The sequence below is a fragment of the Nyctereutes procyonoides genome, unplaced genomic scaffold (assembly GCF_905146905.1).
Source record: "Nyctereutes procyonoides isolate TBG_1078 unplaced genomic scaffold, NYPRO_anot_genome, whole genome shotgun sequence".
Taxonomy (NCBI): domain Eukaryota; kingdom Metazoa; phylum Chordata; class Mammalia; order Carnivora; family Canidae; genus Nyctereutes; species Nyctereutes procyonoides.
The window spans coordinates 59,283,129-59,307,362 of NW_026575046.1; the positions used below are offsets into that span (position 1 = coordinate 59,283,129).

At 60.4% G+C, this 24,234-nt stretch overlaps 1 protein-coding gene across 3 annotated transcripts in view; it reads right to left on the bottom strand.

The window, feature by feature from the left end:
* ZMIZ1 (zinc finger MIZ-type containing 1) overlaps positions 1-24,234 on the bottom strand; it is a 230,008-nt gene that overhangs the window by 144,912 nt on the left and 60,862 nt on the right. For all 3 annotated transcript variants that reach the window (XM_055325669.1, XM_055325671.1, XM_055325668.1), the window contains exon 3: positions 18,527-18,621. The gene's annotated coding sequence lies outside the window, so the exon portion shown is untranslated. The remainder of the gene's footprint in view (positions 1-18,526; positions 18,622-24,234) is intronic.

Consider the following 24,234-nt stretch of genomic DNA (forward strand, 5'->3'; position numbering starts at 1 on the left):
TCCCCACCACCCACGGCTCAGGCCTTTCCCAAAGGCGAGCTGGCCCCAAGACCTGCTGACACAGAGAAAATAATTATTTTGGCAGCTGAGATAGAAGCCAGAGCCGGAAAGACCTCGCTCACATGGGGAGCAGCGTCCAGGCCCCAAGGAACGACACCCGCCCATCCTGCCTCTCAGGGATGCTCCAGCTCACGGCGCACACTCGCGTGCCCTCAGCCACCTGAACTCTTCGTTGGGCTTGGGCCCAGGGGCAAAGACTGGGCACCACACGTATTCGAGGTCGCACGGCAAGTGCACAGATAGGTTGGGGGCACCCCCCAGGATATAAACTCGGGCCCTGGCCGGGGACTGACCCCCTTTCCCTGTGGCTAGGAGGCCTGCCTTTGCCGAGTCCCCACTGGGGCTCTCCCTGGGTTATTTCTCTAACCTTTGGTGAAATGCCAGGAGGCAGAAACTCCACTGGCACCCCCAACTGACACATGATGCCCGGAGAGGTTCTATAACTTCCTAGGGTGGCACAGGCAAGAAGGAGCTAATAAGTAACAAGAATAGAACCAGGACGTGTGCAGGCAGGTGGTGTATCCCCCCCCAGGCCCTGCCCACTCCCAGAGGACCAGCTCGGGGACAGACAGCCCTGGGCATACAGGCTCCCCCGCCATGGGGCTGGGCATCACTCACGTCGGCGCACAAGAGCTGTGAACACACATGCACCACAGGGACGTGTTCCCTGCTTCACAGGCACTTGCACTTGGTGCCATGCGGGGCACAGGCTGAGCCTCACGGCCCAGTGCATGGAGGAGGGCATCCAATGTCCCCAAGGGGTGGCTCTCCTGGCATCCTTAGCTCAGGACTCTCACTCCAGGGGTGGGGAGGGGGGTGAGGACTGGGCCAAGGGGCAGGCAGCTCCTGCCTACGAAGGCCCCAAGGGTAGAAAGGGGCGTACAGACCACAGGCCAGCCACGCTTCCATCCTCGTTGCCCGTCTGGCCCGGACGGTGCCCACTCTGCAGGGCAGGAAGCCGAGCTCTGAGGGAGGACGGGGTTGCCAGAGATCTCACAGCTAGAGTGGCCACGCCGGGTCTGGGACGCAGCAAAGGTCACTCTAGGGTGGGGAGTGTCCCGGGACCCAGATGCCTTCTCCCAAACATACCCACCTGCCCATCCCTTCCTCCTGCAGGGATGCCCTGGCCCTGGGTATTGGTCTGGTGGGTGGCTGGGGCCGGGGGGCTGGCCGGAGAGACGCAGCGCTGTTGGGGGCTCGCTGGAGGGCAGAGGGGCCCGTGCCACAGGGCAACCAGGATGAGCCACACCTGGCAGGCTCTGTGCCCACGGCTCCAGGCCTGTGGCTCAGTGACTGGTTGTTCTCTACAGCTGCTCCAGGTTCAGAACGCACATTCCGGGTGGAGCCCCAGTCCTGTCCTCGGTGGTGAGGTCAAGGACAAGGGTGGGCAGAGTGGGAGTGGAGTGCTTGCTTACAGGTTTAATGTTGGGTGACCTTGAGCAAGTCACTTGGCATCTCTGAGCCCTCCTCTCCTCTCCTCCCTTCCCTTCCCCTCCCCTTCCCCCTCCTCTCTTTTATTATAGATTTCTTTTTTTTTAAAGATTTACTTATTCATGAAAGACACACACAACACACACACACACACACACACACACACACACACACAGGGAGGGAGGCAGAGACACAGGCAGAGGGAGAAGCAGGCTCCAGGCAGGGAGCCCGACGTGGGACTCGATCCAGGGTCTCCAGGATCACGCCCTGGGCCGAAGGCAGGCGCTAAACTACTGAGCCACCCAGGGATCCCCTCCTCTCCTTTCTTTTCCTTTCCCTCCCTTCCTTTCTTTCTTTTAAATATTTCATTTATTCATTTGAGAAAAAGAGAGAACAAGTGGTGGGGACAGGCAGAGGGAGAGGGAGAAGTAGATTCCCCACTGAGCAGGGGGCCCGATGCAGGGCTGGACCCCAGGACCCTGGGACCACAACCTGAGCGGAAGGCACCCACTCAGCTGACTGAGCCACCCAGGTGCCCCCATCATCCCCTTTCTGAACAGGGACCAGTGGCCCCTCCAGCCATTCGCTCACCAGCGAGGCTGAGGGCTGACCTTGAGGGGCCCCTCACTGGCCAGAGCCCTGACCTGCCCACAGGCTACTGGGGGGCGGGGGCAGCCTGCCCAGGGTGGTCTGTAGGCAGGTGGCCGTACCTACGGCATCCCCGCACCAGAGTTTGGGGCTCCTGTCGCCTGCCGCGGATCATGCCCTGATGGCTGAGGGTTAAGATGAAATGGGTGTGTGGATCCAGGTGCCACGTACGAAGACACAGGTCGGGGGATGATGGCTGTTAATGTTTGAAGGAGGAGACAATTACTCAAGGTCATAAGTGGCCCAGGAGGGAACAAAACATGGTCACGTGGGACCCACCCAGACAGGATTCGTCCTGCTGCTGCACTGGCTGAACTGCCCTGAACCGGCTCTGGTGGCGCGGACCCTCCTCACCTGGGCTGTTGTTATTCCCATTTTACAGACGGGCCACGCGGTTGCCGGTCCAGCAGGCCAGGGGCCCTGTCTCAGGCCCTGCACACAGGGCAGGTGGCCTCAGCCCCCGCTCCCAGGCTCGCTGGGGAACCACGGGCTTGCCCACCTCCGAGATCCACCCAGGAAAGCATCCCCTTACGTGACCCTAGGACCAGACCCCTCGACCCCCCTGGCAGATGGTACTGGCTCCAGGAGCAAGGCAAATATTTACCGCGATGGTTATCCAAACCAGGCTGGCCGCCCCGCCTCCCACATTCCTGGAATACATGTTCCCTGACCTCATCAAGCTGGGAGGGGAGGTGTGGGGTAGAGGGAGCCAGACCCTGGGGAAGAGCCAGACTGAGGGTCCTGGGCCAAGGTAGAAGCTGAAGCCTGCTGGCCAGGGGGCAAAAGGGCAGCTCCGAACTGTCCCGTGGACTAAACCCTTAGTAGGGGAAGCCCCAGGGGGAGCTCAGGACAAGGGCCAGAGCACTGACCTACCCACAGGCCACAGCGGGAGGGGGCTGGACTACCCCAGCGTGGTGCGGTGGGGCAGGGGGCTACCCCAGTGCCACCTCTGGGCTTGCACTCAGGGCTCCAGCGCCAGGCCTCCTCACCCCTGCTGCCAATCACACCCCCCCCACACACACACGTGTGCACAGGCACATGCACGCTTGTCACGCCTGCAGAGTGAGGCCCTCAGCCTGCCATCAACTCCCAGATTCTCCTGCCTACCAGGGCCCTTCCTCAGCAACCCCAGAAGCCCTCGCTGCCCCACTCCATCCTCACCATAACCCGTCACCAGGGAGCCCGTAAGGTTCAGGGTCTTACTTTCAACAAGCTCTGCCCATCAGAACCCCTTCCTTCGGTGCTCGACAGGCTGCCTCCACCAGGCTGCCCTCCCCCGCGAGTCCCCAGAGTGATCTCTCCCTTCCTGAACTTCCAGACATTTGATGCCATTTCTTTCTTTCTCCTTGTGTAATTAAAACCGGTCATCTCTTTGGCCCTGAGACCCTTGGCCACTCATTCCAGGAACAACAGAGTGGAGCCTGGAGGCTTGGGTGGCCCGGGTGCTCAGGGTACGATGGAAATTGAAATCCCGAATCTTTTCACCAAAGAGGAGTAGCTGCAGTTGTCCTTAAGGAACAGATAAGAGAGCAGACCTAGCATGGAGTTGTCTGGGGTCCCGGGGATTCCTGGGTCGGGCTGTCCGAGGATCACGAACTACCCTTGGTTTGATCATCCTGTTTTCACTTCCTCCGGGAGTATTGGGAGCTGTCCTGACAGCCTGCCCACACCCAGGCCCGGGGAAGCCCAGCCCAGGGCCCCTGGGGGCTTCCCGCCTCCTCCTCTCCATGTGGAATCTTGGTCAGCCACGGGGGAAGGGCAGCCAGGTGTCACTGCTGACCTGCGGGGCCTCGGGACTGAGGCGTAGGCCTGGCAAGTCGGCTGCGGGGCCCCGATGGGCACCTCCAGGTGGGGACGGCTCCGAGGACAGTAGATGCCCAGCGCAGATGTGGGGCCACGTCCTGGCACCACGGGGCACCTGAAGAGCGGGAGCTGGATGAGGGCAGGGCTCCCAGAACTGCCCTCTCCACCCTCATCACTTCTGAGATTGGCATCCCCTTTTTGAAAATGGAGAAATGACTGCTGGGCGTTGCTCCTTCCTCCCATCCATCCATCCATCCATCCATCCATCCATCCATCTTTCAACAATTCATGACAATGCCTACCATCTGCTGGAGGAGGACGAGAAGGAGCAGGGTTGGGGTGGGGAGGTGGAGAGAGGGGGGCAGGGGCAGAGGCTGGCAAGTGCCAGCCTGCATGCCTCCCAAGGGTGTATGCACCTCGTCCAAGGGGAGGCGAGGAGAACACAGCGAGCCGGATAATTCTAGGACAGAATGCGGGTGGCTGTGCTCACTTTGGCCTGACAGCAAAACAGAGGGCCTGGGGCAGCATCCTGCGGCCAGTGTCTCAGGCAGGAGGGCAGAGGCCCAGAGGCCTGGTGGGAGAAAAGCTTTGGGATGAAGAGAGAATTGTGGGTAGCCTCCGGGAGCCGGGGAAAAGCTGCATTCAAGGGCTGGGGGCCCAAGCATCCCCCGCCACATACGGATACGTCCCTGGGGGCCCCTTCCAGCGCCTCACCCGGCGCCTAATCCTGACTTGCTGGGTGTTCAAGGCCAAGCTGGAGTGGCACCTCTTCCAGGGAGCCCTAGCAGAGCCAGAAAGTGCTCACTCTGTGCTTCGGCCAGGCCTCCCGGGGCAGCATTCACCCCTCCCGCCTCTCAGGGGTATCCAGGCTCACGGTGTGCACGTGTGGGCCTTCCCTGCCCCAGCAAGCCACCCAGCCCCTTGGTGTTGGGCTTGCACAAAGGGGTAAACTGAGACCACAGAGGGGTCTGGCCCTGGCTTTGCGGCCCCCTCACGCTGGTGGAAGGCGGAGGGGTCGCCCCTCTCTCCCAGGCATCAAATAAACAATCTCTCTTCTAATCAAGGGGCAAGGACACAACGTAGACCGGGGATGCACAGCAGGGCTCTGGGTTCTGACGGAGCAGATCCCGGGGCCTGCGCTCTGCTGCTTCCTGAGCTGTGACGTCGGCCAAGAGCCTTAGCCTCTCTGGGCTCTGGTTTCCTCACCTCTAAAATGGGGATGATAGGAATCCCTCCTGTCAGAGCTGTAGGGTGGTAACGGGACAATGCCCGTACTGCGCTCGCATGGGACATGGTCCACAAACGGGGACTGTCATTGTTATCACTGGTTTAGGGTTGCTGCCGTGTACAGATGTGGGGTCTTGCCTGGGGAAAGACACTGGATCTCTTGTCACAGAGAAGGAGAAAGACCCAGGCCTCTGTCAAGTGAATCCTGGCCTCAGGCCCCTCGGCCACATGCTCCCAATCTCTTTCCACACAAGCCCCGAAGGCGCTGGGCACCGCCTAGGAGTAAGCTCTGTACCAGGAGCTCCTCCCACACCTACCCTCTCATCAGCCCCTTGAGCGTGGGCAGCGCCTCTCCCTTGCCAGGGGTGAGGGTCTTGCCTAAAGAGGCACCCAGGTGGGCTGGGCCAACCCTGGGCCCCTGATGCCCACCCAGGTTCTTGCCAGTCCTGATGTTGATGATCTAAACCGAATTTTTGCCCATGACCCCCTCTTAGGGACTCTGTCTCTTGCCTCTGCTCACTCTGCTTGAGGTGGCCTGGCACCTGTCACCTGGTGCTGCACTGCCCCTCTAAGGACAGTCCTGGAGGGATACCCCTTATCGCCACCCCAACGACACCCCCAAGCCCAATTCCTCTGCGGCATTAACAGAGGCTGGCAGAGGCTCTCAGCAGAGTCCTTGGAAGTCCTCTTTTAACCTGTCACCTCACTGAGGAGGGGACACGTGTCCAAAGAGGACCAGGGCGGGCCCAAGACCAAGATGAGAACCAAAGAGCGGGTCACTTCTGGTGCTGAGGCTGGACCAAGGAGCTGATATGGACTCATGAGCCAGTCACCTGTCCCCCTAGGTCTCCGTGTCCTCATCTGAGCCAACCACTGGCTGAAGGATTAGCTGGGCTGACGTTTCATCCATGACTGGCACAGGGCTGGGCAGCTCCACGGGCAGCCTGGACTCCAAGCCCTGTGCTCCCTCCACTTGAGGAGGTGGACAGGAAGGTCGAGAGGCTGATGGGTACGGGCACTCTGCCTAGCACCCAGCATGCCTGGCCACCCCTCTCCTGGGCCAGGGCCAGCCAGCCCTTGGCGCTCACACTCCCCAAACAGGCATCCCTCTGGGATTCTGGCCACACGGGGGCCAGGCGGGTCTGAGGTGGTGGCTGAGGCCCAGATTTAGGAGATGCCGGACAAAGGAAAGCACTGTTCTTGCTAACAGGAGGTCATCGGTTTGCGCTGAGGCCCTAATGTCAGCCAGGCCTCGATGAAATCCTGGTTCTGCTGCTTACAAGCCATATGGCCTTAGCCATGTCCCTCTACCTATCCCTGCCTCAGTTTACTCAATGGTATAATGGGAAGGGAGAAGGTCTAACGGGGGGTAAAATGAGTGGCCCAACTCCTGGCCCTTGGAGGACCAGGCCACAGGGGGTCTTGTTGTTCGTGGGAATGCCAGTCCACCCTGCACAGGCAGCCCCACGTGGTCTGGGAAGGCCACTGGGGGCTTGGCTATAGGGTGTTCCAATCATCACGCTGTACTCTCCAGCCCATCCCAAGACACTCACTAGTGCCCTGCCCTGCCCTGCCTGCCCAGGGAAGCTTGACTGTCTCCCCCCACCCTTCACCGACCCTGCCTAAATGATGCTGGTCCTGGCCCTGCCTCTGCCCTTATGCCCTCCGTGCCCTGGGCCAGTGCCCCCCATCCCAAGATGTCCCATCTTCCATCTATAAAGCAAGGGTATGATGTCGGCCAATCCCCAGGGCTGCTGAGGAGCTCTGGGGGGTGGGGGATGTGGTCAGGCCAGGCAGCGTGCGGTGAGGAGCTCCTGCTCTATCCTCTCCACCACCAGCCTTGGCTGACGCTGTCTTCCTGGGCCGCCCAGAGCCCAGCCCTGTGGGAGCCATCACACGCCCAGAGCGCGTCCCAGGGTCCCAGCAGGAGGTGCCAGGACCTCCGCAGCTGCCTTCCAGCTGAGGCGTCAGGGCTAGCCTACGATGGCCTCCTTCTTCCTGGAGTCTGGAGGCTCCCTCAGCCCAGCAACTTCAAGGGATCTGGGAGGGGAGCCCCCCTCTCACGTGCCCACCAATCCCTGGGACTGAGAGAACCTGCCTGCTGGGAATGGACCCCCCGGGAGGCTAAAAGAAGGGGCTGAAGTCAGCCCCCATGACGGGTGCCCTCTTCCCGTTGCTCACAGCACTCAGCATGGGGCTTCCAGGTAGAAGGGCCGCTGGAGGATTTGCCAGATGCATGAAGGAGCAGTGAGAGGTCGCTCAGGGTGAAGACAGCTTCAGGTCAGAGGCAGAGCCGCTGGCGGGTGCACGGTGCCTGCCACATCCAGCATAGGCGTGGCTCCATCGGACGTGGGGCACTGGTCACCCCACAGCGATTCTACAAGGAGGTCCTGGCGCCCCCATTTCACAGCTGAGGAAGCCAAACACACGAAGTCACCTGCTCACGGCATTAGAAGGTGGCGGAGCTAGACTGGGTGCAGGCCCCCAGCCCCAGAGTCCACAGTGTGGACAGCGCAGCACACCACGGGCCCTGCAGAGCACAGGTGCCCCACCAGGCTCTGCCCCGGGAATCGGGCTGAACCGGGCTGGGCTGCACCACTTCTCGGGCTGGGCTGCACCACTTCTCGAAGCTGTCCTAGCTCTCCTGTGCAGCAGGCGCTGAGGGCCTCTGGCCAGCCCCACCCTCACTCTTCAATCCGGGGAAGTGTGGCCTGGGGAGGGAGGGGACGTGCCCAAGATCCCCGTGCATGTTGGGGGAATCCGAGACCTGGCGTCCGGGCACCCTGACTCCTGGGATTCCTGGGCCTTGGCTCTGAGCTCTTGGAAACAGAGCGCTGCTGGCCCAGCAGCACAGCCCACAGGTGCAGACGTGTGAGGCACGAGGCAGGAGGCCCAGGGCAGCCAGGACAGCACGCGGACAGATGACACACGGGCCCAGCAATTCCTGACTCATGGCCACCCATCCCGTGACTCCGCCCACTGCCAGGGTCCCCACCCTGGTTCACACCCCACAGCCCACTGCAACCTCGAGGCCCCTCCTGTTCAGGACCAGAAAGCCACAGAGGGAGGAAGGAGCAGAGGGGCCCCACCCAGGGCTGGGTGGGAAAGCCAGCCCAGCCCAAGGAGGGGGGACACGGACTCTGGGACACGCAGAGGGAGAGGCATCGCAGAGGGAGAGGCATCAGCGCTGACCCGGCCCCTCCCTGCCGTGGCCGGCAGACATCCAGTCTGCGATGGCTGGTGCCCTGGGGACCACGTACCCAGTTCAGAGGAGGAAAACTGAGGCCTGCCAAGCCACCCGCTGAGGTCGACCTTCTTAGCCACATGACTCCTTTTGAATCAGAGCCCCATACCTGGATGGACACATCAGACCTCCCCGCTGCCACTTCCTCTCCCCAACATGTCACTCCTCCGTCCAAGAGCCTTTGATGGCTCCCCATTGTCTGCGAGGCTCAGTTGTAACTCTCCAGCCTCACAGTTCAAGGCCCCCATCTGCCTCTGACCTGTGACCTTTGCCTAGACATGTCTGGGTCTCCCCACCTCTGCACCCCTTCCCACATTAATCCTGCTGCCAGGAATGTCCCCGGTGCCAGCGGCCGGATGCACTGGGGAAAAACAAATACCCACTGAGGGGCCGTGGGGGCTCAGGCACCGTGCACCCAGAATATCAAGGACCCCTCACAGCTGGCTCTGAAAGACCCATTTGGCAGATGCAAATGCTGAAGTGCAGAGGGACGAGGCGTCCAAGGCCGGGGCTGAGTTGTCACCGTATCATGGGGAAGGGCTGGGCTGCAGGGACCTCAGGGCTTCCCGGTTGCTGACATGCTCTTAGCTGGTCCACAGGTCAGGGTAACCCCGAGTGCATCAACCTATCCAGTATCCTGGTAACTCGGATCTGCTCACTTGGCATCCTGACACTCCCTCTGCCCTGGCGAGCTGGGGGTATAGGCTGCGGGTGCCTGGCTTGGGGAGGAGGCCATGGGTCAGAGAAGCAGGTGGTCCAGTGGCCAAGGGCACTGACCCCGGGGCCAGCTGCCCGGTTCGAAGCCCAGCATAGCCACTTCGGCAGACTGGAGCAGGTGAGTGGGCCCGGGAGGACAGAGAAACGCAAGCTCCTTCCTGGGTGCGGATACTCAGCTTCATCCCAGTCACGGGGTGACCTGGAGGAGGGTCGTGCTGGCATCATCACCCCCACCCACCATGGGGACACTAGCAGCCACCCATGCCTCTCTCTCCCTGCCTGGGGCTCATCCTAGACAACGTGCCCTGGCTGGGCTGCAGACAACTGTCTGGAGTGCGTGAGGCAGGCTCTGGGGCAGTTAATCCCAAACCTGGCTGTCCTTGTAGGGTACAAATTTATTCTACTTCCAAATCCTCTATCTCATGGGATGCTCTTCGCTGGGCAGAGCTGCTGCTTCTTCTCCCTTGCCTTTCGACAGGGCGAGGCCCAGAGGTGTGGAGGGACTTGCCCGGGTGCACCAGCAAGCTGGTGGTGGATCCTAGACCCCGAACCCTGGTCTCTGGGCTCCCAGGCCTAGCCCTACTATGAGGTTTCTCTTGCCTGTCCCTAAAGGCGACCGACTGTCTGGGAGAAGATAAGTCATCAGCATGTGTGGGGTGAGGCATGGGCGTGGGCTCAAAGCTTCTACCAGTGGGAGGATCTAGGCGGAGGTCAGTGCAGGTCAGAGGCAGGGCAGCCTGAGAGCCTGAGGTCCAGCTTCCTTTCTCAAGAGGGTATGATTCCTGGCAGCAGCTCCCACGGGAAATAGAAGCGCCACCCGCGGGAAACACAGGGTGGAACCGAGGGGGTGCCGGGCAGGGTTTCCTGTCGGGTGGGTGACCTGTGTGGCCGTGGCCTGGGGCCGGGCCGGGGTTGGGCTTTGCCTCATCCCTGGCGCAGGCCCAGACCACCCTGAGTCCCATCCTCCAGGCCTCCGCCGGCTTCCTGCCCCGCTGGCCCCACCCGGCCCAGGACCGGCCCAGGACCGGCCCAGGAGAGAGGCAGGGCCCCGTGGGGCCTCCTCACCAGCACTCGAGTTCTCCGGGGCGAGAGCCGGCAGGCTGCCCTGGCCTGCTCGGTGGCCAACAGCCCCCCCTCCGACCTCCAGACCTCCAGCCAGTCCTAGCAAAGGACCCCACGAAAGCAGCAGTGGGTTTTCTCCCCAGCGGCGCACAAGCCCAGGTGCAGCTGAGCAGGGGCGGCGGGAATCAGCCCCTCCCGGGGCCCTGGGGTGGTGGTGTTCCCCGACTCGGGGCAGAGCGGCAGTGCCAGAGGTCAGGCTGCAAGGCAGAACTTGCTCGTGGTCCAAGATGGGGGGCAGGCAAGCAACTTCTCCTTCTGCCCAGGCAGCCCCGGCGGGGAGCGCAGCCCCCACCCCAGAACAGCACGTCGTCCAGCCAAGGCCCGGCACGGCACCGGGACCCAGACCCCTTCATCCTACTCCCAGCCTTGCAAGCCTGGATCCTTGAACACGGGGCTGGGTGGGGCTGGGTGGGACTGGGTGGGACGGAAGCTTGGCCCCGGGGCTGTGGGACCGCCCACAGCCTCCACGTGAACCCAGACTGCTCCCCGAGTTTCTGGAGCTGGAAATCCACTGTTCGTAAGTGGGGACGTGGTGGGAGTGTCAAGGTTGGTGGCCTGGCCCTGTGAAGGGGGGAAAAGGCCTGAACAAGGGCCCTCGCCCCCAGTCCTGCTCCTCCTGCCTTCCTGGGGCCCAGGCTTTGGGAAGCCTCGGCATCCCACATCTGCCTCAAGGCTGCTGGGCAAACAGATGCCTCAGAGAGCAAATAGGCCGGAACATCCAGAAGAGTCTTCCAGCCTGCCTGAGAGCACCCCAGGGGCAGGGAGAGAGCTGGGAGCCAGGTCTCTGGCGGGCACCGTGGGCAGCCTCAGAACCTCCCTGAGGGCCAGGCTGGGGTGGCTCTGATCCCCTGGGCTCAGAGCCGGCTGCCCAGTGCAGGGCCCTGATGGCTTACCCATAGGACTGCGAACCAACAGGCCCTGATGGGGCTGTCTGTGGGCCCAGCTTGATGCTCGGCCTGGAGGGAGCAAAGATCACAAAGAACTCTGTCAGGGTCGCCCAAAGCCTAAGGTTCAGGGGCCCGAGGTGAGCAGGGGGGAGGACAGAAGCCACGGGGCAGGACTCAGTTTCCTGACCCTGGGGGCATGCAAGTCAAGGCCAGGGACGCACTGCCCTAAGTGGCCTTCTGGGACTCCTGCCTTTATAACCACCCGTCCAGGACCCATATTCAGTTGTGGGTGGCAGGATGGTTGGCCCACGTCACCAGCTCAGCCACCGGCCACTGCACTCCTCTCCCTTTTCCGAACAGGAGTTTTCTAGCTCTGACAAAATGGCCCTGGGCTCATGAGCCCGTGGGACTCTTCCAGGCTGAGTACCCCCGAATGCAATCACAGCAGAAGCCAGGTCTGGCAGCGCTCTGTGAGGCCTGCAACCTGGGCACCTGGTGGGTTCGGCTATGAGCCCACCTGGGGGAAGTATGCCTAAGTTTGCCCAGAGCCCAGGGCGGCCTGGGGTGGGGGGTCTGTTGCACCCCAGTGGGCATCCTATGGCTGCCTCTCTCCTGGTCTTCAGCTTGGCCTGGACCCTGGGTCCACCCCGAGATGCTGCCTGCTGCCAGCTTGGCAGTGAGCATCTACAGGGCCAGGGATGTGTCTTTTACTGAGCACGAGCCTGGCACACACTTGGCTGCCAGGAAATGTTTGTCAAAAGAAGGAGAAAGAGAAGGAGCAGGGAGGAAGCGGGGAAACAGACACTCGAACCCAGGTGGGCTCTCAGATGCAAGGCCCTCACGGCCACCCCCGGGGCCCCCACGGCCCCCCTCCGCCTCCAGGTCCCAGGGGGACTGTACCGTCTAGAGCGAAGTCGTGCCGGGCAGGCTGGGTAAACCTGCAGGAGGCCCACTTCCCCTGGGGCTCTCCACCCAGGTGGCCTCAGAGGAGGCCCTGAGGTACCCAGGGTTCAGGACCTCTGCACTCCGCTTACATCTGCTCTGGCTCCCGCCACGCCGGAGGAAGGGGACCCTCACCCCAGCTGCTCTGTGAGAGACGAGGCACGTCGCTGAGCCGTGCTGGTTGTGCCCTACTGGGTGCTGCGCGCCCATCGTCCTCCTGGAAGGGCAGTGGCACGGGTCATGGCTGCTTCATGACAGGAACAAGGGGCCTCTGCAGTAAAAGGTGATCCCGCCCACAGAAGTTCTAGAAGATTCATGTTCTGAGGACCCTCCTTCTTGCCCAGCCCAGGTCCTGACACATAGTAGGTGCTCAGTGCTTGTCTGTTGAATTAATCAGTGGCCTGCTGGGTGCATAGGGGAAGGCCTGACTTGGGCTTCCTGCGGAGGGGCCAGTACTCAGCAACGTGCCCCAGGATACAACAGATGGTGGGTGCAGACGCCGTGCCCCTCTGTGTGGCCGAGGCTCGGCCCTTTTGAGCTCTTCTTGGTTAGAGGACATTTCAGGGCTGGGAAGGTTCCCTGGAGTTAGTAAGTCCAATACTTTTCCTGCACAGATAGAGGTAGGAGAGATCCAAGGAGGGCAGGAGACGGGGAGCCAGGCCATTCCCCAGGCCAGGCCTCCCCACGGCAAATCCGGAGGCCCGAGGACTCCAGGGCTGCCCTGTGTCCCCAGGGATCCGTGCGTCCACCCCCCACGCCAGCGTGGGCCCCTCCCCTGGCTCCCTGTCTCAGCCTCCTGGCTGCAGCCGGCCCAAACTGCTTACTTGGACAAACAGAGAAAGCGGCCACGTGACTGGCTAAGGTTTCCTGAACCAGAGACGGACAGACACACACACACACACACACACACACACACACACACACACACACACCCTCACAGTGGGTCAGGTGGCCATGTGGCCCAGCAGGCCAGGGCCTGGGCCAGCTCAGGTTCCGATGTCTCTGAAGGACAAGTGACTGGGCCTGCCTTTCTTCACCCAGAAGAATGCCTTCTCCAAACACTTGTTTTCTGCTTCCTGGACGCGCCAGGGGCATGCTGGATGGGAAGAGGAGTGGGGGCGGGAGGGGGAGGAGGGGGAGGATGGGGAGCAGAAGGGAGGAGGGGGGAGGAGAGGAGGAGCCTGCGCCCCACGCCACGCCCGCTGGCCGCTGTGGGGTGTTTTCCTTCCGAGCTCCTCACCCAGAGGGCAGCTGCCTGCTGGGAAGCGGTGGCCGCCCAGGCCCGGAGAATCCCCGAAGCCCAGGATGGGATGTGGGGCAGGAGGGGAGCCGAGGCTCTGGGAGGAGTCTCCGAGTGAGTCAGCGGCCGACCTGTCAAGGCGTTGTACTGGAGCAGGGGTTTTGCAGCAGGACCCCGTGGCTGGCCACGGGGGCATCCAGGGAGGACAAAAAGTGGGCGAAGGGGGTACCTAGGCTGAGTCTGCCTTTGGGCTGTTGTTCAGGAAAGGTCTGCAGGCCAGGGTCTTGGAGGGCCCTTTCAGCTTTGCAGGGTGGGGGCAGGGGGGTGTCTGTGCCTCCAATGCTTCCCTAGAATGACAGGCCTGTCTCCATAGCCCAGAGACAGGCCCACCCAGGGAGAAGGGGGGGTCCCATCTCTTGACAGGCTGGGCTGAGATGGGCTGGGGGTGGGGCGTGGCATGATACCAGCCCCCTGCCCTGGTCTCAGGCTTGACCCCCAGCAGGCCAGCGGCACAGAAAGCCACCTCCCAGACACCTCAGGAAGGCGACAGAGACCAGAGGCGTGGCTGGGAGTTCTCAGACAGAAGCCACTTCCGGCCAGGCCTGGCTAAGTCCTTCGGCCTCTGCTCTATCACCGACTCCTCACAGCCAGCCCACTAGGTAGGTAAGGCTGTCACCCCATGTGACAGACGAGGGCTCAGCAACCTGGAGGTCACACGGTCAATATGGGGTGGGCCAGGATCTTCCCCCTGAGAGCTGGCTTCTAGCGTGTGTTCTCCCCAGAACTCCAGAACCCGAGGTTCGGGGTGGGGGTGGGTGGGCCAGGCCTCCAGCGCTGGGTTGGCCTGTCCTCTACAAAGCCCTTGACAAGGTTTTGGAGGCCCGGGCCTGGGTTCCCCAGGGATGTACACCCAGCCAGTCCTGACTCTCACCTCCCCCCCTGCAGTCCTGCAGGCAGCTTCTGTGAGGGTCCCCAGGGTGCAGGGATGGGGGGTGGAGAGGGAGAGAGCTGGTGAGGGTTAGGGAGGGGGAGAGACACACGGAGAAACACAGACACCCAGGAAGAGCAAGAGAGGAGAGGTTGGAGAAACAGAGAAGGGGGCCAGGAGAGCTGATAGTGGGAAGGAGGGCAGGGGGTGGGGGTGGGGGGCGAGGAGGAAAGACAGCCAGAAAGAGCAGAGGGGCAGGGAACGGAGGAGGAAGGGGACGGAGAGGGCAAGGGGAATAACCCAGAAGCAAGGGGCAGGGCTGAAGAAGGCGGAGCGAGAAGCAGCAAGGAGGACAGGGAGCAGGGGTCAGGGAGGGAGAAAGCCCTGGAAAACCGAGAGGCAGAGGGAAAGCACACCCGCCCACCGAACATTAAATACCTAACAGGAGATGACAAATCAAATGGGAATTACTGCGGTAAAAACATAATTAGAAACTTGATTGAAGTTAAACAGAATTTACATAACACTGCAAATTAACTTTACACGGAAACTATTCACTGGGAAGGCAATGAAAAGGCATTTCATTAGTAATCTATATTTAAACAATAGGCACAATGGAGCCTTCTGATGAGGAACTTGGTGCCTTCAACCAGAGCGAGTGCCAAAGGCTGCTGGAAGACAGAGGCCGTGGGCTCTCCAGGAGGAGGTGGGCAGGGTCTGGGTCCTCATCCCTGCACCTGCTGAGGGGGGCTGGGGCTGGCTGGACTCAGGGGGCCCGGGCACATTCTGGTGCCCTTGGCTTGCAGGCGGGTATCTTAGCTTCTCTGGGCCTCTGTTTCCTTATCTGCAAAATGAGGAACCTGCAGAGGGAGGCCTATGTGATCGCGCCTGCGAAGGGCACAGGTAAGAGAAGGGCACAGGTAACCAGAGGCACTGGTTCGGAGCTCAGCCCTGCCACTGGTCGCTGTGGCATCACGGAAGCCTCTTCCGCTCTGGCCCTGCTCTACTCATCTGTTCGGTGGAGATAAGTCCACTCCCACCCGACGTCACCCAGGCGGTGGAGGGATTTAGGGAGAGATTGGGCGGAGGCAGGCTTAAAGGAAAGTGAGTCTAAAGGCAGAGGATTACTGGGCCCGCCCGCGCCGCACACTAATTAGATTACGGCAGCCTCCTGCACAGGGCCCCGCGTGTCAGTGTGCGTCCCGGGGTCTCCCGGTTCCCCAGGGCAGGGTCAGAGGCGCGTCTGCCCAGAGGGAAGAGGGAGAAGTGTCCTGAGCCTTGGCCTCACCCCGGTCCTAGGGAGCTGTGTACGCAGGCAGACGGGTGGGACGGTGCCCCCGGAGCCCCCCAGTCGGCCGCCAGCCTGCCGTTCCTCCCGTCCCAGGTCACGCGGCCCGATGTGCACCTGCCTGGCCTCCGGGCAGCGGCCCCCTCTGCAGCCTTCCCTGGCACAGCTGTGGGCATCTTCTCCGCTGAGTGCTGAGTCAGAAGCCCCGCAGACTCACAAAGGACCTTCCGCCACCAAACTCACACACAGTTGCCCACCAAAGGCACCGGTGAGCGGTGAGCCTGAGCGGCCAGCTCTGACACACACTCAGAGTCCAGGAAGTTTCTACGGTTTCTTTTAAGATAAAGGATCCAGCAATGCTTTGAGATTGAATAGGAAGCTGCTGGGTGCCCTTCCCAGTGCAGGCGGCTCAGGGCTGCCGCCTTGAAAAGTGCTCCAGGCAAGGGGGAGGTCTCCTGAGCCCGAGGGCCTCACAGAGGAGGTGGGAGGTCAGGACACGTAGACACTTCTTAAAAGACGGTGCAAAGTGTGCAGACATCAGGGCAGGAGACTCAGCTGAGACCAGAGAGCGCCAGCCCGGGTAACTCCGAGGGTCCCTGGACATGGGCTCAGCCTCAGCCCAGACACCCGGACCCCGGTGCGGCCAGGTGTGGAGGGGGAGGCTGCTCTGGTGTCTCCCAGTCTCTTCCACCCCTCTCCAACTAGGCACCGCTCATTTACTGAGGCCTCTGAGCCTTTCCTAAGCTGTTCCCTCTGCCTGGAGTGTCCTTTCCCTGCTTGGCCAGCAAACTTCCCCTCGTCCCCCGAGAGCCTGCTCTCTCGGTTCTCCCACGGCCCTGGCCGCACCTCCTGTCTCCTTCATGGTCCTCACCCCGGCCCTCACCCCGTCTTCCCTCCCTCCAAGGGCTGGAGGCCCATGACTCAGGCTCAGGCTTCTGATCGGCTCCCTCCCCGCTCACTCCGAGGTGATCTCACCAGCCTCATGGCTTGCAACCTCATCGGGCACAGCAGCTCCCACGTGTCTGTCTCCGGCCAGGCCCTCTCCGCCTCCCAGACGCCTGTAGCCGACTGCCCGCTCAAGCTTTCCACTTGGGTGTCTCAGAGGCATCTCCAAGGTCACGTGTCTAAGACACACTCCTTGGCCTCCTGCGGCCCTCGCCCACCCTCATTCTGGGCCGAGTAAATGACCACCTCTGTCCTACCGGTGGCTCCTGTCCCAAACCCCAGAGCCTCCCTCGACAGTCCCCGTCCTCTCTCCTCTGGCACCTCTAACCCACATGCACGCCTGCCTGTGAGATCGCTGAAGGACATTCAGACTCCCATGGTCCCCTGCCCCTGGACCAAGTCGCCACCATCGCCGCCTGGGTCCCGGCCACTTCCTTGCTCCACTCTTGCCTGTCCAGGTGATTGGGTCCCCCAAGATCTCTCTGATTTCCCAGCCCCTCACTTCACCCGGCCACATGGCATTCCTTGAACATGCCAAGCACCTGTCTCATTCCCTCCTTCCATTTACATCCCTGTTCAAATGCTGCCTTGTCAGAGGCCTTTCATGGCCACCCTTTGTCCGAGGATGTCCACTTTATCCCCCTTGGTAGACTCCGAACTTCCCTTCTTAGAACCTGGCATCACCTGGCATATTATATGTCACATTTTAGGTATTTATTGTCCATGCCTCTTCACAAGAATGTAGGCACCATGAGGAGAGGAGGTCTTGTTCATTTTATTTCCTGCTGTGTCTCCAAAACATCAAGCACAGAGACTTTCTCAATGTACATTTAGGGTATGAGTAAATGGACGATGCCACTTCCTCCAGGAAGCCTTCCCTGAATGCCTACCTGCAGAACCAAGCACATGGCCTCTCCTCCTCCCCTCCCTGTGTAATCACAGACACGACACAAGCCTTGAGCACTGAACTTACAAAGTGGGGCCTGCCCGCATCGCAAATTGCACCATCTCAGGGCAGGGCTGGATCTGGTACATCTTCAAAACTCAGCCCTTAATGCAGGCCTGGCTTGGTATAATTCAGTGAGTGTCTGATGTGTGAGCTTAATGCCCAAATGGATGGCTGGAAGGATAGGGGGACGAACAGATGGGTGGATGGGTGGATGGGTGGATGGATGGAGGAGTGAACAGTAAGGATGGTTTGGTGGGAGGATGGGTGGATGGCAAGATGGCAACGTGAAGGGATGGATGACAGGATGACAGGTATACGGACGGATGAGGGATGGGCCCCACTGCAGTCATGCCATAAAGACCAGTGATTGCTTGGGCTCAACAGCCAGACTTCTACAGGGTGAGTGGCCAGACCAGAGCAGCGCAGTGCAAGTCCAAGTGCAGAAATGGCCAACAGCAGATGGGATAAAGCGGAGCCTCTACGGTGTGAGCAGAGCTTGCTGTGTGACCCCTGGCAGGACCCTTCACTTCCCTGAGCCTTGGTCTCATAGTGTAAAAATGCAGATAATCATTCCTGCCCAGAGCTATCAGGGAAATCACTTTGAAGTCTCAAATACTGCCACAAAGGGAGACCACAGCCACATTTCCAACGACTCACACGTCCGGCCAGTTCTGCCTTAGAAAACCCTCTCTTCTCAAGCCCCGTCTGGCCCCGTGGACATGTGGCCTCAATGCTCCATCCACAGGGGCCGGGACCCCCGGCCATGCCCGCAGAGTTCAAACGGAACCAGGCTGCTACGACAGGCTAACTCCAAATAACCGAGAGGCCCGACAGGTTCACAGAATCCTCAGGAACTGGAGTAAACGGTGACCCGTTTTCGAGATGGACAAACTAAAAAAGCCCAGCAGCATTTCGTACCGGATACACCCGCGGAGCTACAGAGGCCCAGCACCTGGGTCAAGGGCTGGGGGCAAAGACCAGTGACCATGCTCCGCTCGGCCAGCCCCAGGGGGACCCAGCCGCCTGGTCAGGGCCCCCGGCCAGGTGTCACGGCAAGGTGGCTGTGTCGTGAGCGCGGCAGGGGTCTGCGCTTACCTTTCTAGGTCTGGCAGCTGGGTGATGGACAGCGGCTCTCCTCCTCACCCCCCTCACAGCATTGGTCTGACGCCAACTGGCTCCTCCTTGTTGTCCTGGGTGGGCAGGGAGAGACATGGGACACCCGTGAACATCCAGGGATGCAGACACCAGTCCGTGTCCCCCGACCCCACGGCCACGGCCAGGCTAATCTCAGCGGCCTCAGGCCTCGAGCGCACACCCGGGGTGCCCGATTTCCCCGGGGCCCTGTCCTCCCCGCCCTGTGGCACCTGCCACGCGCCGGCCCACTCCGCCTAGTGGGGATCTTTCAGACTAAAGAAACCTATTTGAGTTTTGTTCCTTCTGGGGCTCGGGGGCTCCAGGTCGTTGTCTTTTTCTTCCCGGCAAGAAAAGCAGAAAGCCGTGGACCTTGCTGCACGGCCCCCAGGCAGGGTGACAGGGAGAAGCTGGCGGGGTATTTTTAGCTGGCCTCGGCCCCCACAGCGTCTCCTCTCTGCTGTGCCTGGCTCCGGGGAATTATCTCACAGGGCCGGCCGGCAGCCACTTCTAAAGCCACTCTGTGACCCCTGCCTGAATTCCTTCCTCGTTATGAACTGCTCACCAGATCTCTGACCAACACTTGGAACCATTTTACACGCACGTCTCTTCTCAGAAGACCAGCTAACTCCTGGCCCTTCGTGATTCTTGGTCCCAGCTGAGTCCTGTCCATACGCTGGCTCAACATATATATATTTTGACTTAATATTTACCTTGACCTCAAGTAGCCTTTTTTTTTTTTTTTTTGCCTCAGTAAATCTGGCCTTGTCCAAACCGATCACATCCACAACACAACCCATCCGACACGCTACTTATGTATCGCCAATATACCTTCACGAGCCTACCGCCTAATTCCAGGATCTTGCCACAGGTTCCCAGAGTTACGTGGGCCACGCTTTGGCAAACTCACTGCTGTTTATTGGCCGTCTCCCTTGTGCAGAAGGAGAAAGAGTCATGGGGAGGGGTAGAGGCTAACGGGGGCCCGGGATCTGCTAGCAAGTCCAGGGGAGGTTATCGGGCGGTCAAAGTTATAATGTGCTAGACACTTAATACTGTCCTTCCCAGCACTGGGTGAGGCCATTTCTTTCCCCGCACGTGAACTTTGCTTTGAGAATCTAGGCAGGTGGCGCCGGGCCTTGTGAAGCATGTGGTGCCAGGATGGGGTGTCCCATCCTGGGACGACTGTAGACCATCTTTCCTCAGCATTCCCTGAGGCCTCTGGTTCCCGTCGGCCCCCCTGCGCCAGGCTCCCTCAGGCCAGGGTTGGTCAGCAGGGGCTCAAAGCATAATTCCCTCTCCCGTTAGATTTGCAAGCACAGAATGCTCCCCGCCGCGAGCTCCTGTGGTTTTGGGTTGGCCATTCTGGGCCTGAGTGTTCCCCAGGTGCACCCGGAGGGGTAGAGCCTGATGACCCCAGAGGCCTCGCTTGGCAGTTCTGGGACCTCACTGAGCCCCTCCGTCCTTTCCCGCTCTGCCTGCAGGTTGCAGACCCTGACTGGGCCCCCAGCCCAGCACACCCCGCCCCCCCCACCCCCCCCCCGTGCCTGCCCCTCCCACTGAGAACAGGATGTGGGTGTCAGGAGGTGAAGGAGAGTGTGGGGTCGGGGTGGGGAGTGGCCTCGGGACTCACTTCCTGAAGCCTGATCGGTTTACCACAGTCAGTTGGGCTCAGGACCGCACAGCTGTGAGTTATAAATGTCCCTGTCAGGGCCCAGGCCGAGAGGCCCTGCTGCTGGTGGAGGGGCTAGGGTCCAGAGTGCCTACTCCTCCAGGGGTCGCCAGGTGAGGACCCATCCTCCAGGGGGCCCTGCGCAAGTGTCCAGCCCTCATGACCTCTGGGCCCTCTCGACTCTTCCCTCTACGATGCCTGATGCATTGGGGCTTAATACCACCTCCCCCTGCCCACTCTTTGCCCTTCCAGGTGTGAATCTTGTGGTTCCAGCGACCTCGGGAGCTCTCAGAGGGCAGGAGACCAGCCTGGGCCTCTACCAGGCAATAAACCCGGGACTTGGCACACAGCCAGCCACCCTGGTGACAGCCTCAGGGGTAACTGTTCCAACTCAGCAACCTGCTTCCCACGACCCCAACGGCCCCTGGTGCCTGCCTACGGGGGCCCACGCAGAGCAGAGGAAGGGGGAAGAGGAGGAAGGCCGGGGCTCTGGGCCCTGCATGTCCAGACTCTCCTTGAGGGTACCGTTCCTCTGCTTGCTCTCCTTGGGGCTCCCTCAACCTGGGGTGTGGGGTGTGGATCAGGGCAGAGAAGTGAGGTTCCCTCCAGCCTGAGGCCTGGGTCATCTTCCTGCTGGGGCCACGAGGTGGGCAGCTCAGGGCCGGGCAGCAGAAATGCAGCAAAGGCAACAGGAATAAGCCGGGGTGGCTGCCCAGGTTTGCAGGGCCTGAAGCGTATCCTATTTTGGGATCCTCTTTAGAAATATATATAGAGGTACAGATCCATATTTAAAATGAGGAAAGGAATAACGACAAACTCCCAGAGCCTCCGGAGTCCGGGCCCCTCTGAACCATCTAGCAGAGCTGCTCACACAGAAAGGTTCCCGCCAGCACCCAGCTGCCCTGCCCCACCTCGACAGCTGCCAGCAGAACTCCCACTTTCACCAGGGCGGTGCAGGGCTGGGGCCTGGAGGCTGGGGCGTCCGAGTGCCCCATCCAGTCCGCCTCCAATCAATAACAGTGATGCAACTGCCAATGATAATAATACCTAACATTAATGGACCTTTATCTGGTGCCATTCGAAGTGCTTTACAGGGATTAACTCCTTTAATCTCGCCACAACCTACGAGGGGGGTACCCTACCTATTTTAACAGATGAGGGCACGGCCAGGGCAAGGTTAAGAAACCAGTCCAAGGTCACAGAGATGAGAGGTGACCCCAGAGAGCCTGGTGTTGGTGCAGGAAGGAGCCCTCAAACCACCGCTCTCAGGTCCCACTCTGGAGGGCCCGCGACACTTTTCTCCGACTCAGAGGCTCCGTCCGACAGCAGCAGTGAAGTCCCCTCTGATTAAAGCATGCATTCATCCCGCACAAACCTTGACAGTAAACCCTACCCCTACTTCCCCGCTCTGCTCAGGGCATGCTGGGGCCCTCTTGGTGGGCAGAAATGGGCACCACATTGGACTTCCTGGGGCTGGGGAGGTGTCCCAGAGATGGGCTGGGCCCACCCAAAGAGACCCCCAGGCGGGGGTGAGGAGTGGGCTTGGCTGAAGATCTCATAGCACGCTGTCCAACTCCCTCATTTTACAGACACGAGAAACGTGGCTTCCCTGGGGCCACCCAGGGAGTGACGACCCCATGTGAGGTCTAAAGCTGGTCTCTGGAGGGGTGGGGCAGGTTGCCAGCAGCCCCGGGGGTGGTCAAGGCCTGGTGCTGATGGGAGGGGCTGGGCTGGCCAGGCTGCAGCAGACGGAGGACACAGCCCTGCCTTTTGGCCTCCTTGGAGCAGGCCCTTTGTTTTCTTCTCCCTGTTTTCCATCTGCCTGCGCCCCCGAGCCTTCCAGGCTTCCCCTGATTGTGTGCAGGGCGATAAAGGGCAGATGAGCGGGAGATCTCTGGCGGCAGTCACCTCACATAGACATGGTGGCGGCGGAGGCGGGTGACTGGGGGGGGGGTGACTGGGCTCACCACCAGCTGTGCGGAGCCCATCCCCGTCCCGGGAGGGAGGGATGCTTTGCATATGTCCCTCGGCACCCTTTCAGCAGCCCCAAGAGGGGAACACAACTGTCTCCCGTTTTACAAGAGGGAAAGACCGAGGCTTTAGAAAGCAGTGGCCAGGACTGGGTCTCTGGTCTCCTAGACTTCCAGTGGGCCACGCCAACTATGGTCCTGACCTCTCTGGCCACCCAGAGGACATCTGGCCTCATTGGTCATTCTGCATCTCTATCTAGAACCAGCCATTTTCAGACGGTCTAAGAAGAAAGAGAGTGGGAGGTCAGCCGGGGTCTCACCCACCAAGGCCTGGGGAGCTGGCTGGCCAGAAAGTCCCCACAAAGGCACCTACCCACAGCTGGTCACTCTGTGCAAGATGGAGCAGAGTCTGACTCCCTGAAACAGAGTCCTTTAAAACTGCTTCTGGGGCCAAATGATTCCTCTGTGGTGGCTTAACTCCTACCAACTGCAGGGCAGGGAAAGAAAGGCATGACCCAGGGACACCGTTGGCCTGGGTGTGGGACGGGGAAGTGGTGGCCCGCAGGCCAGGGACTAGCCAACCTTGACCTCGGGTCCCCACTGCCAACCCTGGCCTTGCCTGCCTGGCCGCCTGATCCGCGTTCTCAGACCCTCCAGGAGCACGTCCCCTCCTTCAGTTGCTAGGTACTTTAAGCCACATCTGTGTTGCACCTAAATTATTTAAGTGTTGTTATTTAAAATCACTTTCTTTTTACTCACCCTCATTCCAAGCAATACTGTCTTGTGAAATCACGGGTTTGCTATATTATATTTTTTTTCTAATTCCCGTGAAAATAAATACATAACATTAAGATCTGAATTTCAGACACTCACACAGGCCCTGGTAGCCCACAGTGCTGGAAGCCCGGCGCTGCGGGCCAGCAGGTCCTGGGGAAGCTGGCCAAGGCTTGGGGGGGCAAGTCTCTGGAGGGGTGCTCAGGGGGCTGTGGAAACAAGAGGCTTGTGCTTGATGGGGGGCTGGGAGGAGGCATAAGTTTCCAGAAGGGTGCATGGAAGGTTTGGTTTGGCAATCAGCTCAGGCCAGGCCAACATCTTTTCTCTGTTGGGGCTGGAGTTTGGTCCAGATATTTCTCAGCTTTAGATAAAGCCATCTCCTTGCAAATTCCTCCGCACACTAGCACCATCCAGCCGGATGAGCACTAGAGGGGAAGCCCAAACACCTGGGGCAGGGGTCTATCTCTAGACAGCCCTACTGGGGGATGCTAGACCTCTCTGGGCCTCAACTTCTTCATCTGTACAGAAACAGCAGATGAGCCAAAGGTTCCTCTGAGCCTCCCTGAACCGTGGTGATGCGTGGTGCTCCTGCTGACCTCTGGGCCTTTGACAGACCTTCTAACCACCTACGGAGACCTCCCTTGACCTGTCGCTCCCATCCCTGATTGGGGGCCTCGAGTGGCTTCTGGGGTGCCAAGGGGAGACAGGGCCATCCTGTGTGACAGCTACAAAATTAGATAATCAGCTAATCACCAGCAAATTAGCATCCCATCTTTACATAGAACAAATATAGTATTTACGTAAAAGTTGTTAGGAGTTTCTCTCTTTTTAATTAGCAGAAATAAATGCAAAATAAATGGTAATTAGGCAGCTGATGGATTTGGTAGTACAATTATGCCTGCAGCCGTGCCCCAGTCCTTAAACGTTGTGTGCTCCGAGGAATCAGAGGGGCCTATTTATATAGTTTATTTATAAAACAAAGTTAGCAGGAACCGAGGGACAAGGCCTGGGTACTGCTGGGGGAGAGGGTCTTGGCTGCAGGGGCAGGGCGCTGGGAAAAGAGGAGCTTCAATGCCCAAGGAATGGAGGGGTGCTTAGTGCCAGGCCGTGGAAGTGCCCCGCCAAGGCCCCCACGTGTCTATTTCAGGCCCTGCATGTGTCACTGGGAATGGCCTCCCTGACAGGAAGTAGGCTGGAGCTGGGGGGGGGAGCAGGGGGTGGGGGGGGCATGGCTGGGAACAGCTGTTGTGTGCACTCCT